The sequence below is a fragment of the Chiloscyllium plagiosum genome, unplaced genomic scaffold (assembly GCF_037043375.1).
Source record: "Chiloscyllium plagiosum isolate Xiang-an unplaced genomic scaffold, Cpla_swu_hap1 HiC_scaffold_38, whole genome shotgun sequence".
Classification (NCBI taxonomy): domain Eukaryota; kingdom Metazoa; phylum Chordata; class Chondrichthyes; order Orectolobiformes; family Hemiscylliidae; genus Chiloscyllium; species Chiloscyllium plagiosum.
The window spans coordinates 47,103,314-47,116,464 of NW_028270176.1; positions in this window are offsets into that span (position 1 = coordinate 47,103,314).

Sequence of the window (13,151 nt, forward strand, 5' to 3'; positions counted from 1 at the left end):
GCATTTACTTATGAGATATGCGGAAATAGCCATGACATTGAACAGGCATTTGCATCGGTCTTCACGGTGGAGGATATCAATAACATGCCAGTAATTGACAAAGTGATGACGGTTGGTGACGACCTGGGAACAGTCATTATAACAAAAGAGCGAGTGTTGGATTGTTGGAGCTAATTAACACGATGGTGTGTTAAAAAGAAGTGCGCTGGTGGTATTTTTCCAAAATTCTTTGTTCTCTGGGGTAGTCCCAGCTGATTGGAAAACACAAATATGACATCACTGTTTAAAAAGGGAGGCAGACAGAATATGAGGAATTAGATCAGATTACTTACAGTGTCGAAACAGGCCCTTCAGCCCAACAAGTCCTCACCGACCACCGAAGCGCAACCCACCCAGACCCATTCCCCAACATCATAGAACTTTGTTTAACCTCTGTAGTGCACCACGGTCCCGCGGAGGGAATGGTTCCTGGTGAAGGTGGACAAGGGCGGGGAGGGGAATATATGTTTGGTAATAGTATTTCGCTGGAGGTGGTGGAATTAGGAAAATACTTCGTTGATGACTTGGAGTACCACAGCGCTTAAGATTCCAGACCATGTTCTGAAAAACATGGGATGAGAATGGAACGTTGCTCCATGATGGACATTTGAAAGATGTGTCCAAAGTCCTTCTTTGGTTCAGTGAAAGTCACAATGTCTTTGAGAAGTTAACTTTAGCAGCCAAAAGCATTGTGGCCACAAGAGCAGGTCATAGTCAGAGATTTTCGTGACTCCCGAAAGCCTGTCTGACACATAGCCTGCGACGACACGCCACCTATGATTTGTCACCGGCAGTCTCCACTAACAGCTGTTCACTCTCCGAGCGAGAGCGTTATTCACCTCATTGACCAAATGTTCTTCTCTTTCTTTTGTTCTTTCCCGACCAACTGTTTACTCCTTTACAATACAGAATGAGACATGATGGGATAGTTCCTGTTCGCCTGGATGATTGCAGTGTTAAAAAAAATGCACAGGAGAAGCACAGCAGATTAGTCAGCATCTGAGTTGCAAGAGACATTTAAATCACAACCTTGTTGAGGATTCCTTAGTGCAGTTGCAACAAAACTGAAAAGCTCAACACCGTCCAGAACAGAGCAACTGAATTGAGCCACAACACACAACTAATAAAACATCGACAAACATCCATTCCCATCACAACCAAACACTCAGACATGCAGTCTGCACCATCCACAAGATGCACTGCAAATGTTCACCAAGGCTCCTTAAACAGTACATTACAAAATCACAACTACTTCCATCTAATAGGAAAAGTGTAGTAGATAGGGAGGAAAGAGCTACAACCCACAGACCATCCTGCTCTGGAAATATATTGGCGTTCCTCCAGAATAACTGGGTCAAAACTGTGGATTTCACTCCCCTTTATTTTGGGTCTACCAACAGCACACGGAAACGATGGTTCAAGAAAGCAACTCATCACCACCTTGTCCAGTCAAATCAGGAATGAACAGTAAATGCTGACCTGTTCTGGAATACCTAAACCCGACGAAGAATGAAAATCATACGCTTTGGAGTTTTGAGTCGTTCTCTCTTACTGAGATATATCTGGTTTTATTTGAGGGGTATCAAAGATGAGGATTTGCTGTTGGGAAACTGAAACGATGCATCACATCAGAATTTGATGGAGCTGCTTTGTTCCATGTAGCCTGATCCTCACCGGACTTTGAAAATGAAAGCAGAATGTTACATTCACAGTGGAGTGAAAGCATTCACTATCTGAACTATCGAGACATAATTGGAGGGGCGCTGGAGAGGAACTGGGGTAATGTGGTGACGATTCAGTTACTTATCTATACTGAAAATTCATCAGTGCAACCATACCGGGGAAAAGCCATTCAACTGTTCTGAGTGTGAAAAGGGATTTGCTCAGTTTTCTAACTTGCTGACTCACCAGTTGGTTCGCACGGAGAAGAAACCATTTAATTGTCCAGAGTATGGAAAAGGCTTTAAAAGTTCTCACGAACTGCTGTACCATCAATGTGTTCAAGTTGATGAGAAACCATTCAAGTGTTCTCACAGAGGGAATGGGTTCAGGCCGTCACTTGATCTCACTTTACATCTGCGAACCCAGTGGACAGAGGCCGTTCGCCTGTTCTAAGAATGGGAAAGCATTCAGTCAGTCATTCAGTCTGCTGAGACACCAGTGAGTTCATACCATTCGTATGAGACCATTCGTCCGCTGTGATTTGAAGTAATTAATTGATTCCGGCAATCTGCTGAAATACAAGAGAGTTCAACTGGAAAGAGACCATTCACCTGCTCTGACGTTTCTCAAACTTACTGAAAGACGAGTGAATTCATATTGGCGAGAGGCCATTCATATGTTCTGAATTGGGGAAAGAATGCACTTAAGCCATCCATCCTCCTGATACACCAACGGGTTCACTGTGACAACAATTTGTTTTAATGACGCAGTGTGGGAAATGCTTTCTAAGTTTCCAGTATTTGAGGTCCCATAAACATGTTCACGCTGATGAGAACACAATCTTATGCTCTCACTGTAGGATTGTTGTTTCTTTGATAAAAGTGAATACACTTCACGAGGTCTTCATTTCGATGCGAAGAGCATTCAGAAATGCTGAATGCATCGATATATCTTTTAGTACAAATCCACACTTAACAATGAAGAAGAGGATCAAGAACAGGGCAGTCAATGGATATCTACCAGTCTCCTCTAATTGTACGGAAATCCGGGGAAAAGAATCTTTGAATTTGATGTGATTGAAAACTGAACAATTAACCATCAGATCAATTGAAGAGATTAAATACATTCAATGAAGTAAACCCCGGCTGACAGAATGAACACAGTTCAATTCTCGATGCAATAACACCATATCGCATTCACATGCGACCTCACTGGATTGTTTGCACTATTACCATCTTTCCAGATCGTAGAGGCTACTGCCTTCATTTGAGAAAGAAGGGGCTGTTGGTGATTTAACCAGGTCAGAGAAGATTTCGAGAAGGACAACTTTTAAATTAACCTCAAACCAGTGATAGGAATTGGAACCACGCTGCGAGCATCACACTGTTTTATAAGCCAACAAAGCAGCCAACTGACCGAAACAGATTCCACCTGACTGGGCTGTCACACGTGCGAATGAGTAATTGAATCCCTTGCTACCCACAGTGCAAATTAACTGCCTCGCCACGCACGGTGGATCATTGTTTAGCACTGCTGCCTCAAAGCATGAGGGGCTGGCTTCGATTCCAGCCTCGGAGGATTGTCTGTTTGGCGTTTGCACGTTCTCCACGTGTCTGCGTGAGTTTCCTCCAGGTCCTCAAATTTCATCCCACAAGACAAACTGGTGCGCCGGTTAGTTGAATTGGCCATGATATATTACCAATACCGTAGGTTAATAGTTGGGGTAAATATAAGGGAGGGTAATGGGTTTGAGTGCTTTTTGGAGGGTTTGTGTGGACTTGTTGGGCCGAAGGGCCTGATGCTGCACTGCAGGGATTCTCATGTGTTTTCTGGTGTTTCGTCACATCATTGCTACTCCTTAAGCTCTTTTCAAAGTCAGACCGTTAAAATGTTCTCTCATTTGTGGGAACAAGTCCATATCTGCTGAGATTGGAAACCCGAGTTAATCACTTCCCAGGCAAGGAGCAAGTAAATATTTCTCGCTCGTGTGAATATACTCGTGCTCGCTGAATAGAGATGACCAGGTGAATCTCTTTCCACACTCAGTGCAGGCCTCTCTATAGTGTGCCCATTCATGTTTATTTGAACCTTTGCTGATTTAATAAATTCCTTCTCATACACAGAACAGACGAATGGTGTCTGTCCAGTTTCATGTCGATCGGATGACATTCGGCGGTGTTGTGAAGATAATCGCTTCCCAAACAGAGAAGACAAATCTTCTCTCCCTTTGTTGAAGTCGTCTGCGTGCCATTAGGATTGATCCCCGAGTGAATAGCTTCCCGTCATGGAACAGCTGAGTGGCTTGTCCCCATGTGAACAGGTTGATGTTGAATTAAGATTTTGAATTTACAACCTTTGCAGATCTGAAAGTTTATTTTTCAACAGTATGGGAAATGACATGCAAACCTGCCTACATACAGCATGGCCAATAAGAACACAGAAAATCAAGCCTGTCCAAGCCATACAAGAAACACCCAAAATGCCTCAGCATTGACCAAACAGGCTGACAAGGGAAACCATACATGATCAGATTTATTCACAAACCAGGGAATACACTTCCCAAGACAATCTACCAATAAGTTTCCTCGACCCGATAAACACAGCTGAACCAAAGGCCGAAGGGTAATATAGTACCCCAGTGATATCAAAGCCACACGAAGCTCAGGTCAGCCAGGGATGCACCAGAAAACCTTACTCATCTCTGGAGAGCAACAATGGTATCACCTTACTGCCAAGGAAAGGGACATTCTCACATACCCACGAAGAGAGCTGGAACCCCCGATCCCATTCTTGAACTGATTAATGCTGAGAGATGCTTGATTCAGTCCAGATTGTATCAATCACGTCCAGAGCTTGTGCCGTAACCCGGATCCAGCCAGGGGAGAGCCGGATGGGCAAGGGAAGCCTGGCAACATAGAATGAGAGACTGCTGATTAAATTTTTCGCATCAATCCTAAGAGATTCCTCAGCTCAAAGGAAATTGACCGGGGCTCCACCAGTTCACTTTTTTTTCTGTCTTGTGGTTTCTGAGCATTTGCTTTGGATGTGTCTGCTTGTTTTGTGGTTGCTGACTGGAGGTAATTGTCAGTTTCAGTTGTCTCGTCTAAGTGTGTTTATCCATCAGACAAGTGTTTGTTTACAGTGCAGTGCGCGATAATCCTTTATTGCTTGACCTGTCAATCACTCACTGCTTGTGTATTCTGTGAAGTGCAATGCTAAGCAGTCAGCGCAGGACGTCCAGTCCGCCATGGGGGCAGGGAATTCCACCCACTGCTGGAATGTGCTAGCTGGGCAACCCCAACCATGTGGTGAGAACGGCCCAGGACCGAAGTTGTACAAGACAATGTTGAGGAGGCATGTAAGTTTCGATTCCCTACAGTGTAGAAACAGGCCCGTCGACCCAACCAGGCTGCCCCGACCCTCGGAAGAGTAAGCCGTGCAGACCCATTTCCCTCCCACTAATGCACCTGACACTATGGGCAATTTAGCACGGCCATTTCACCGGACTTGCACGCCTTTGTGATTGTGTGAGGAAACCGGAGCACACGGAGGAGTCCCACGCAGACATGGGGAGAATGTGCAAACTGCACACAGACAGTCGCCCAAGGCTGAAATCGAAGCTGGGACCCTGGCGCTGTGAGGTAGCAGTGCTAACCATGCCGCCCTGTAAATATGTGAAAATCAAAATAAAGATAGGAGATTCTCTTGTTATACCAGGCTCACTGGCAGACACTGTGCTGAATGAGACAGGGGATGGTGGTTACTTTACCCACTTTTACACATGTGCACAAGGAAATTGGCCATATGGGAGATCCTTTAAATTCGATAAGCTTGATTATTTCAGCACGGCCATTACGGGAGGGCACGTTGACCCCTCCTGAGACCCTCTATACATGCTGAAGTGTCTTGCAAAGTTTCGGCAGGTTGCACAGCAGTATCAGGCCGCGAAGGCGAAAGACTGCTGCAATAACAAGCGACACTGTGATCAAAATAATTCCAGATACAGCCACACCGCCTTATGCCCCACAGTACCCGAAATTTCCCATACTGGCTTCAAAGCCAGACCCATTGGGCCTGAATGAAGTGGCTCAATTTTTTTGCAGTGCATTACACAGCAAGCCCGCGATGGGACACATTAGCCCCCGGGCAGTATGAATCACCACTGCTGCCCAACACAAACGATAACTCCAGACTCACAGGAAGACCGAGTGCTTGCCGAAATAACCAGGCCACCAACTGTCAGTTTTCCCGCATCATGATTGGGTGCACTCCCCTGTATAAGATGTGGATCCACGCAGAGGTCCGGGCCATGCTACAAGATGCCCCAGACCCGTTGAAGTGACAGCTCCCGTTCTACAATTGGGTCCTCGAAATTGCCTGCATTTTCAACTGTCGGTCCCAAGATATGCAGACCGTATTACAGCTTGTGCATATGACCCACTGGGTGACCATTAGCCCTGTTATTGACATCCCCATCCAATCCTGGGACACCGCATCAGACTGGGAAAATGTGGCTGGACAGCACCGTGAAGGATGCAATAAAGGCCAGTGCAAGACGGCACGCCGATTTTGGGTTGTTATCCAGTGTCTGCAGAGCAGCGAAGCATTTGCTCGATGTCATTGTCCGCTTTAGGGAGATCTGCGACTCCTCGTCCGACATTCCATTAGCAGAGAACGAAAAGCTTGCCGTGCAGACCTTACATATGCTCACGTTTTCACGTTGCACAATCGAACGACGAGCAGGACGGACAATTTAATTGTGCTTAATAACTTGGACGGGAATGGGCTGTTCACTACACCAAAACCGACGGGGGCATTCGACTGGCTCGCACAACCTGACAACCACAGGGACACCGCCAGGCCAGTACAGCAAACTAGGGCAATTCAACGAAGGCAGTGCTGGAACAGTGTGAATTTGGAACACTGAGTGACACAGTGCTGGTCCATGCAATGTCGCCCAGGGCCATCTACCCTCTCCCTCTCCCCTTAGGCACGACAGCAGTCCACCAGACAACAGAGGCAGCTTCAACAGGCTGCCTACACTGTGGCTGATCCCTTCCCCCGTGCTCCAGAAACAAACTCGGGCTATCGTGAGAGGGAGTTTTCACAGGCGATCTCAATATGTCTCTCAAACGCCCCGTCTGAAATTCCGATGATGGATGTGGAGGTGGTGGGGAGCTGGTAATTTCTTTTGTGTTAGATACTGGGTTTGTCCAACCGTCTGCGGCTTCCGACTCGGAAAATTACCTGAGTTGCAAGACCGTCTGCACTATACGGTTTTTGAGAATACCCATAACAGACCCAATCTCCTAACCCACTAACTCCAGCATTGGCCCTGCCACTGCGACTGATGCTGCCATTATTTCAGACTCTTGCTCAGTCGCCCTCCTGAGCTGGCAGACCTTATGTAAATTGAATGCCAGTATCCACTGTTCCTCTGAGGATCTCACATTAGAGAACCTGGACGTCCATTATTCCATGCTGCGGGCAGTAATTTCACACAGCCCTGAACCCTCTGACCAGGTAAGCTCTTGGTCATGCTCCAATTCGCCTATCTGCGCTCTTCTCGACCCCTACTTGCCCTGTTGTCAATGGCCCCTTTCTATAGACAGTTCACTGACTCCCTGCTCCCAGTGGGGTGCGCAATTGACGGTATTGAGTTGTCATGCATCCCACCAGAATTCATTGAAAATAGCGACACACCACGGTGATATGTAATAACAAAGTAGATACTTGTGAAATCTAAGGACTTCAAGGTGACCTTCTTAGCAAATGCGGGTGCTATGATGTTGTTGTACCTCTGCACTGACAGCTGAAGTGACGTCAAGCTGCTATCTGTGTTCTCCGTTGGTTTTGATCATTCTGGCTCTCCTCTGATTGCCTGTGGACGACAGGGTGCCGACAGCCTGGGTGCTATCTGCGTGGTTTCTGCTGTAATTTTCAGAGGGGATGAGGAGCTGCTGTTGGTCACGGGAAGTGACTGTGAAGCCCCCCACCCCCACTCCCCCGAAACCCCACAACTCCCCATAATCCAGTTATTGCAGTCAGCAGCTGATCTACCCTGTCAGGGCACACTGGATCCTCCTTACCCTGACCTTTTGGAAGGACAGTCTGCTGCCATGGATTTGCCAATGGCTGAATATGATGTGTTTTGCTTTCAATTTCACTTTCATGTCTGGCCACATGTAAGTTCTTCAGTTTAACCTTGTAGCCCTTCCAGAAAATGTCCGCTCGCTGATCCCTTTTTGTCAACTTAACCAGGTTCCCCACGCGTACTCACCACCTCAGCACTCTCTACTTGAACTTGCCCACATTGACTTATTGGTCTTCTCCAGCCTCGTTCCTGTGCCCAAGCACCCTGCAGGAACTTTAATGAATCAGGGAGCAATCTGAATCTAATTGATGTTAAATGTTTGTTAGTAGCCAATGTCTCTCCAGAGCTGTTGTTTGAAAGTAGAGGTAACAGCCTTTATATATGATTGCTGCATTCTCTGAACCGGAACATCCTCTGCCCACATTGATTGAACGACGCCCCCTCCTGACCGACTGTTAAATGACCAGTTCTGACAATGTTGCATTCAAGACTTTACCTACCTTGCCCACGTAGCCACACCTCCTAATTCCAATCCTGGTCCCAGTATTTCATAGCTTCCAGTAATACTTTGGCACTTATGCTCAATTCCACCACAAACCCCAAACCCGACCTATTACTTTGTGCTTCCAAGCAACTTTGGACAATAAAGTTGGGATGCAGATGTTCCGTTTTGCACCCTTATCATTTTGTTATCTCATTCGAGCACTTCCATTTTGTTTTCGTTCCCTCCGGTTCCCCTCTTTGTTCTTTGTCACTAAATCCTTTTAAACGCTGCATTTTTAATTTTTGACGAAAGCAGATGGAACTCAGACAAAGTAAGAGTCTACAGCAGATTGTGAACATTTGTTAATTTGCAATATAATAAGTAACTTATGATTAGGATTCATTAAAAATTACGCTTAACACTTATTGATGTTGGAATATAAAGTCCACTTTCCCCCTTATTGACACGAAGTATGTTCCTCGATTTAATTTTCATATTTCAGAATCAGTTCAGTTCAAATGTCAAAAGACAGCTAGATCGCTGAAGTCACTGCATTCCAACCTGATTTTGGACACGTGAGAACTTCAGTTTCTCTCCCTCCTGCTCTCTCTATCCGAGCAGCTTTCTCTGATTTCCTTTCCTTCACTTTTAAGCGGCCGTGCTCCAGGGGGAAATACTATTGGCTGTTGTTGAATCTCCAGCTCGAGCTGAGAGAGGGTTATCTCCCATTGTGAGGTCAGAGAAGCAGCTGCAGGTTGATGGGACTCAGGGGTCAGGCCCCACTGCGTAGCCTCTGTAGAATCTCCATGTCTCAGTGTTCCCCAAGGGGAAAGGCACATCCAGGAAGGAGTCACTGCGGGCCTAAATATAGGCTGCACAGAGGGACACTGAGAATTACACACGGAGCTTGGACAGCTAGTTCCAAGGGAACCGACGTGAAACCTGTGCCCTGTGACTTTGCTTTGTAATTCAACCTGCGTGTGTTTAGGATAGGAACTCTTCCACTGCGTTAAATCCAGCCATTCAAAAGGATCGAATATCTACTGTACGAATACCTGATATACTTCCAAACACCTCATGGAGACTATCATTTACAGAAGATTCTAGTCGATTGTACAACCAGAGAATTACACTGAAAAGTATAAATATTTATCTGCATTAACTCATTCATAAAGGAATCATTCCATTGGTCAGGTATTTGTTGGAGAAGCACAGGCTGGCGTTGCATGTCAGGCCTCTGCAAAAACCTGGACATAGACTCTGCTCTAATCAATTGGGGACCTGAAAACTCTGATGGGGAGACCCTTCTAAAGAATGTGGCCTTCACTGTCTGTGCTGTCACTTATTCCTCCCGAGAAGGTGGTGGAGAGTGAGCTCACTTCCTTAATCACTACAGATTACTGGAATATTGTGTGCATTTGTTCCTGGGTCCGCACCTTCAATCATGGGGATGGATTGGAAAGAATGGAATTTTTCAGATTGGGAATCTGATGGGATTTTCAAAAATCATGACACCTCTGAGAGAAACTGTTCCCCGAATATAAGGTTCAAGAATGAGACAACACAGGCTGGAATTATATGCAAAAGTACCAGATGTGTAGTAAGAGATGTTTTTTTGTTGACAGAACGCTTGGTGTTTGTGTGGAGAGCCCTGCTGGAGTTCTAATGGAGGCGGATCCAACTGACGCTTTTAACAGGGAACTAGGTCATTATTTGAATTTCACTGTGGGGTGGAGAGTCAATGGACAGAACAGAGTGTCACAGTTATTTAGTTTCTGAATCTCAACCTCCCAGTTTGTCAATGAAGACTTGGTCACTGACATCAAGAGATGTCAGCATGCTGACGCTTGGCTTGGGAGTCTTTGTTGTGGACATCGAGTTTTACTCACTGTTAACCTCCAGACAACAGGACATGTCTTCAGAATTTGCAAATGACACAAATTGAAAATGCAGGAAACAGGGAAGAAAAGAGTAGCAGAATTTAGGAGGACACATGCAGAAGTTATTTCTAGTCGGTCTGAGGATGCACGTGGTCCACAGGATCCTGATATCCTCACAATGAACTAATCAGAGCCAGACTTCCTTATTGTTCGTGGCCAATTAATATGAAGCACAGACACGAGAGAGGCGAGAGCTTTCTGTTTGTCATAAAGAGCAAAACAGTCACCCAATGACCGTGGGGGAGAGACATTTCCTGTATTTAATCAAAATCACACTCTGACATGGCGAACCCTCCAGCTACCTGAGGGATTGTGATTTGTAAAGCATATTCCACGTGAAGCTTGTTCAGAATCAGTCACAGATTTTTTAAAATCTGCAATCTGACTAGATTGATCCTGAAGTCACAAGTTTTAGAGACGCTGCAGAAAAGATTTACCACCATGCTTCCTGGACTGGCGGGCATTTCTTATGAAGTAATATTGAGGGGCCGAGGACTTTTCTCATTGAAGTGAAGAAGAATGCGGGGTGAATTGATAAGGGTGAATATGATGATCAGAACCACAGATAGAATGAATAGCCAGAGACTTCTTCTCAGTACAGAAATGTCTTCATAAGGGGGCATAATTTAAAAGTGATTGGAGGAAGGTTATTGGGGAGATGAGAGGTAAGTTCTTTCTATGCACTGACCAGACTCGGTGGCGGTGGTAGTTCAATCAGATGCATTATGGATGTTTATGCGACTCTTGGATAGGCACATGGAAGATATGTTATGCAGATCAGTTTGATCTTAAAGTAGATTAACCGATCAGCGCATCATCGAGGGCTGAAGGGCCTGCACTGTACTCTTCTGTATCAATTGTCCTCCACATTATTGAGTCCACTGTCAGTTCAAGTTCTGATACCATATACCCCCCTGAATGATAATGTTTAAGAACTTCTCACTATTTTCAACGGGATCATTCAGTTTCTGTTCGATTCCTCCGACAAACGTGAACCAATTGTTGTAATTGTACCATTCTCTACCACGACATCTGGAGAGCAAGTGGGAATATAGCGTTGAGATCGGGAATCAGGCATGATCACATTGAATAGAGAGCAGATTGTAGGGGCTGAATGGCTTCGTCCTGCTCCTTGTTTCATGCAGCTAAATCTCATCCTAAAAAGTATCAGGGATTACATTGGGGAAGCACATCAACAGTTGTTTTCGTTGAGATTTTCCTGCATCTTGAAAATTTGATTTTTCTTTGCAGTCAGTCTGAGAATCAAAGTGGTCCTCAGGATTCCTGATGGCGTCTCAGTGAAAAAATTCATAGGAACGCTCCCTTACTGTTAATGACCAATCGCATTGAGAGACACTTCATGGAACTTCCGGATTGTTCATGGACCCTGGATGTTAATTTGCTTTGTGGATTACGGACTATATAAATGTAGAGGAATTACACTGGATATCCGCAAGTAACGTGAGGATGGATATTTATAAACCCTGCAAAAAATCTTAAGGGTATCCGAAAATGTTTTAAACGTAAATGAACGGTTTTGAAATTTATTCAGCATTGTCGAGGGAATGGGAGGTAATTTCAGAAACCGAGAGAGACTCACAGACACAGATAGAGAGCCACAGCCACAGGTACAGGATAAGATTGTCCTGGAGTTGTTTCGGAGCTCACTCTGTGGCCCACAATAGGCAAGGCAGCAACAGATGGAATGCAGTCATTTTCTGGTTAAATGGACGATGTTTTGTTTACTATTTGTCACAGTATTGTCCCTGTCCTGGGAGAGTTTGATGTGGAAAATGCAAAGGGAGATTTATTCTTTATCTAACTCAGTGCTGTTCCTGTCCTGGGAGTGGTTGATGGGAACAGTGTAATTGGGCTTTAATCTGTACTGAACCGTATGCCTGTGTTAGAGATTGATGGGGACAGTCTCGGATGATTAAAACAAAACCTAACCTCATGCTGAACGTGGCCTGAGATTTCAAAGGGTTCCAGTCTATTGTTAGATTACTGGACACTGAACCTATTTATAGATTCCAGAAGCAACAACGATATTTTCTCCCTATCTAATCCTGCAGTTCCTGTCATTGACTCTCAAACTTTCATAATTTTAGACTATGCAAAATTCCAGGGATACAGTCCTGGGCTTGTGTCATTTCCCTGGCCATTGAACCCGTGCCGTCCAACTATAGTTCTTTGAACCTATGCTGCATTCATTTGCACATGGACTCCCAAGTCCCCAACCGTTCTTGCCTTTCCCTGTTTATAAAGTCGCTGTCAGCGCTGTGCTGACATGAAATGGCTACCTGAAACAAACCTATAATGGCTACTGACACTTTAGGAATCATTTGTCCTGGTTTGGCAGATTAAAACACATCGTACACTTTATACATTTTCATCTCTCGGCGTCCTGCAGATGAAATAAACTGGGATGTGAATCGATGCAATTTCGATGTTAGAGGAGGGATAATCTAAACCAAATGGTACAATGGTAAACTGGATGCAGGAGCAGAGAAGCTTCAGCTTGAGTCTGAATTCTGTCAGCACAGGTGAGGGGCAAATGTGTGAAAAGCTTTTTTTTCCATTCATACATTCCTACATTGTAGAAATGTTAATTTATAAATTAAACTGTAAAAGCTGGATATGGAGAACTCTGTTACAAATTCCATTGATTAAGATGCAGATTCCAGAATTCATTTAAAGTCCGTGCCCTGAGATTTTTAAAAGTCTGTCTAATTTTCCAAACCTCAAGACGAAAATATGATAGTAATGTGACAGGTCAACTACTGAATTGTTGGTGCGTGGTCTTGTTCAGAATCTGTCAGAGATTTAGCACGGAGTAAGATGTATTTCATCCAGATAACAGGCTTTTATCAAGGACCAGCCTGACGTAATTTGCCTTCAAATTTTGTGTTCTCTAAAAATAAAGAAAATGATT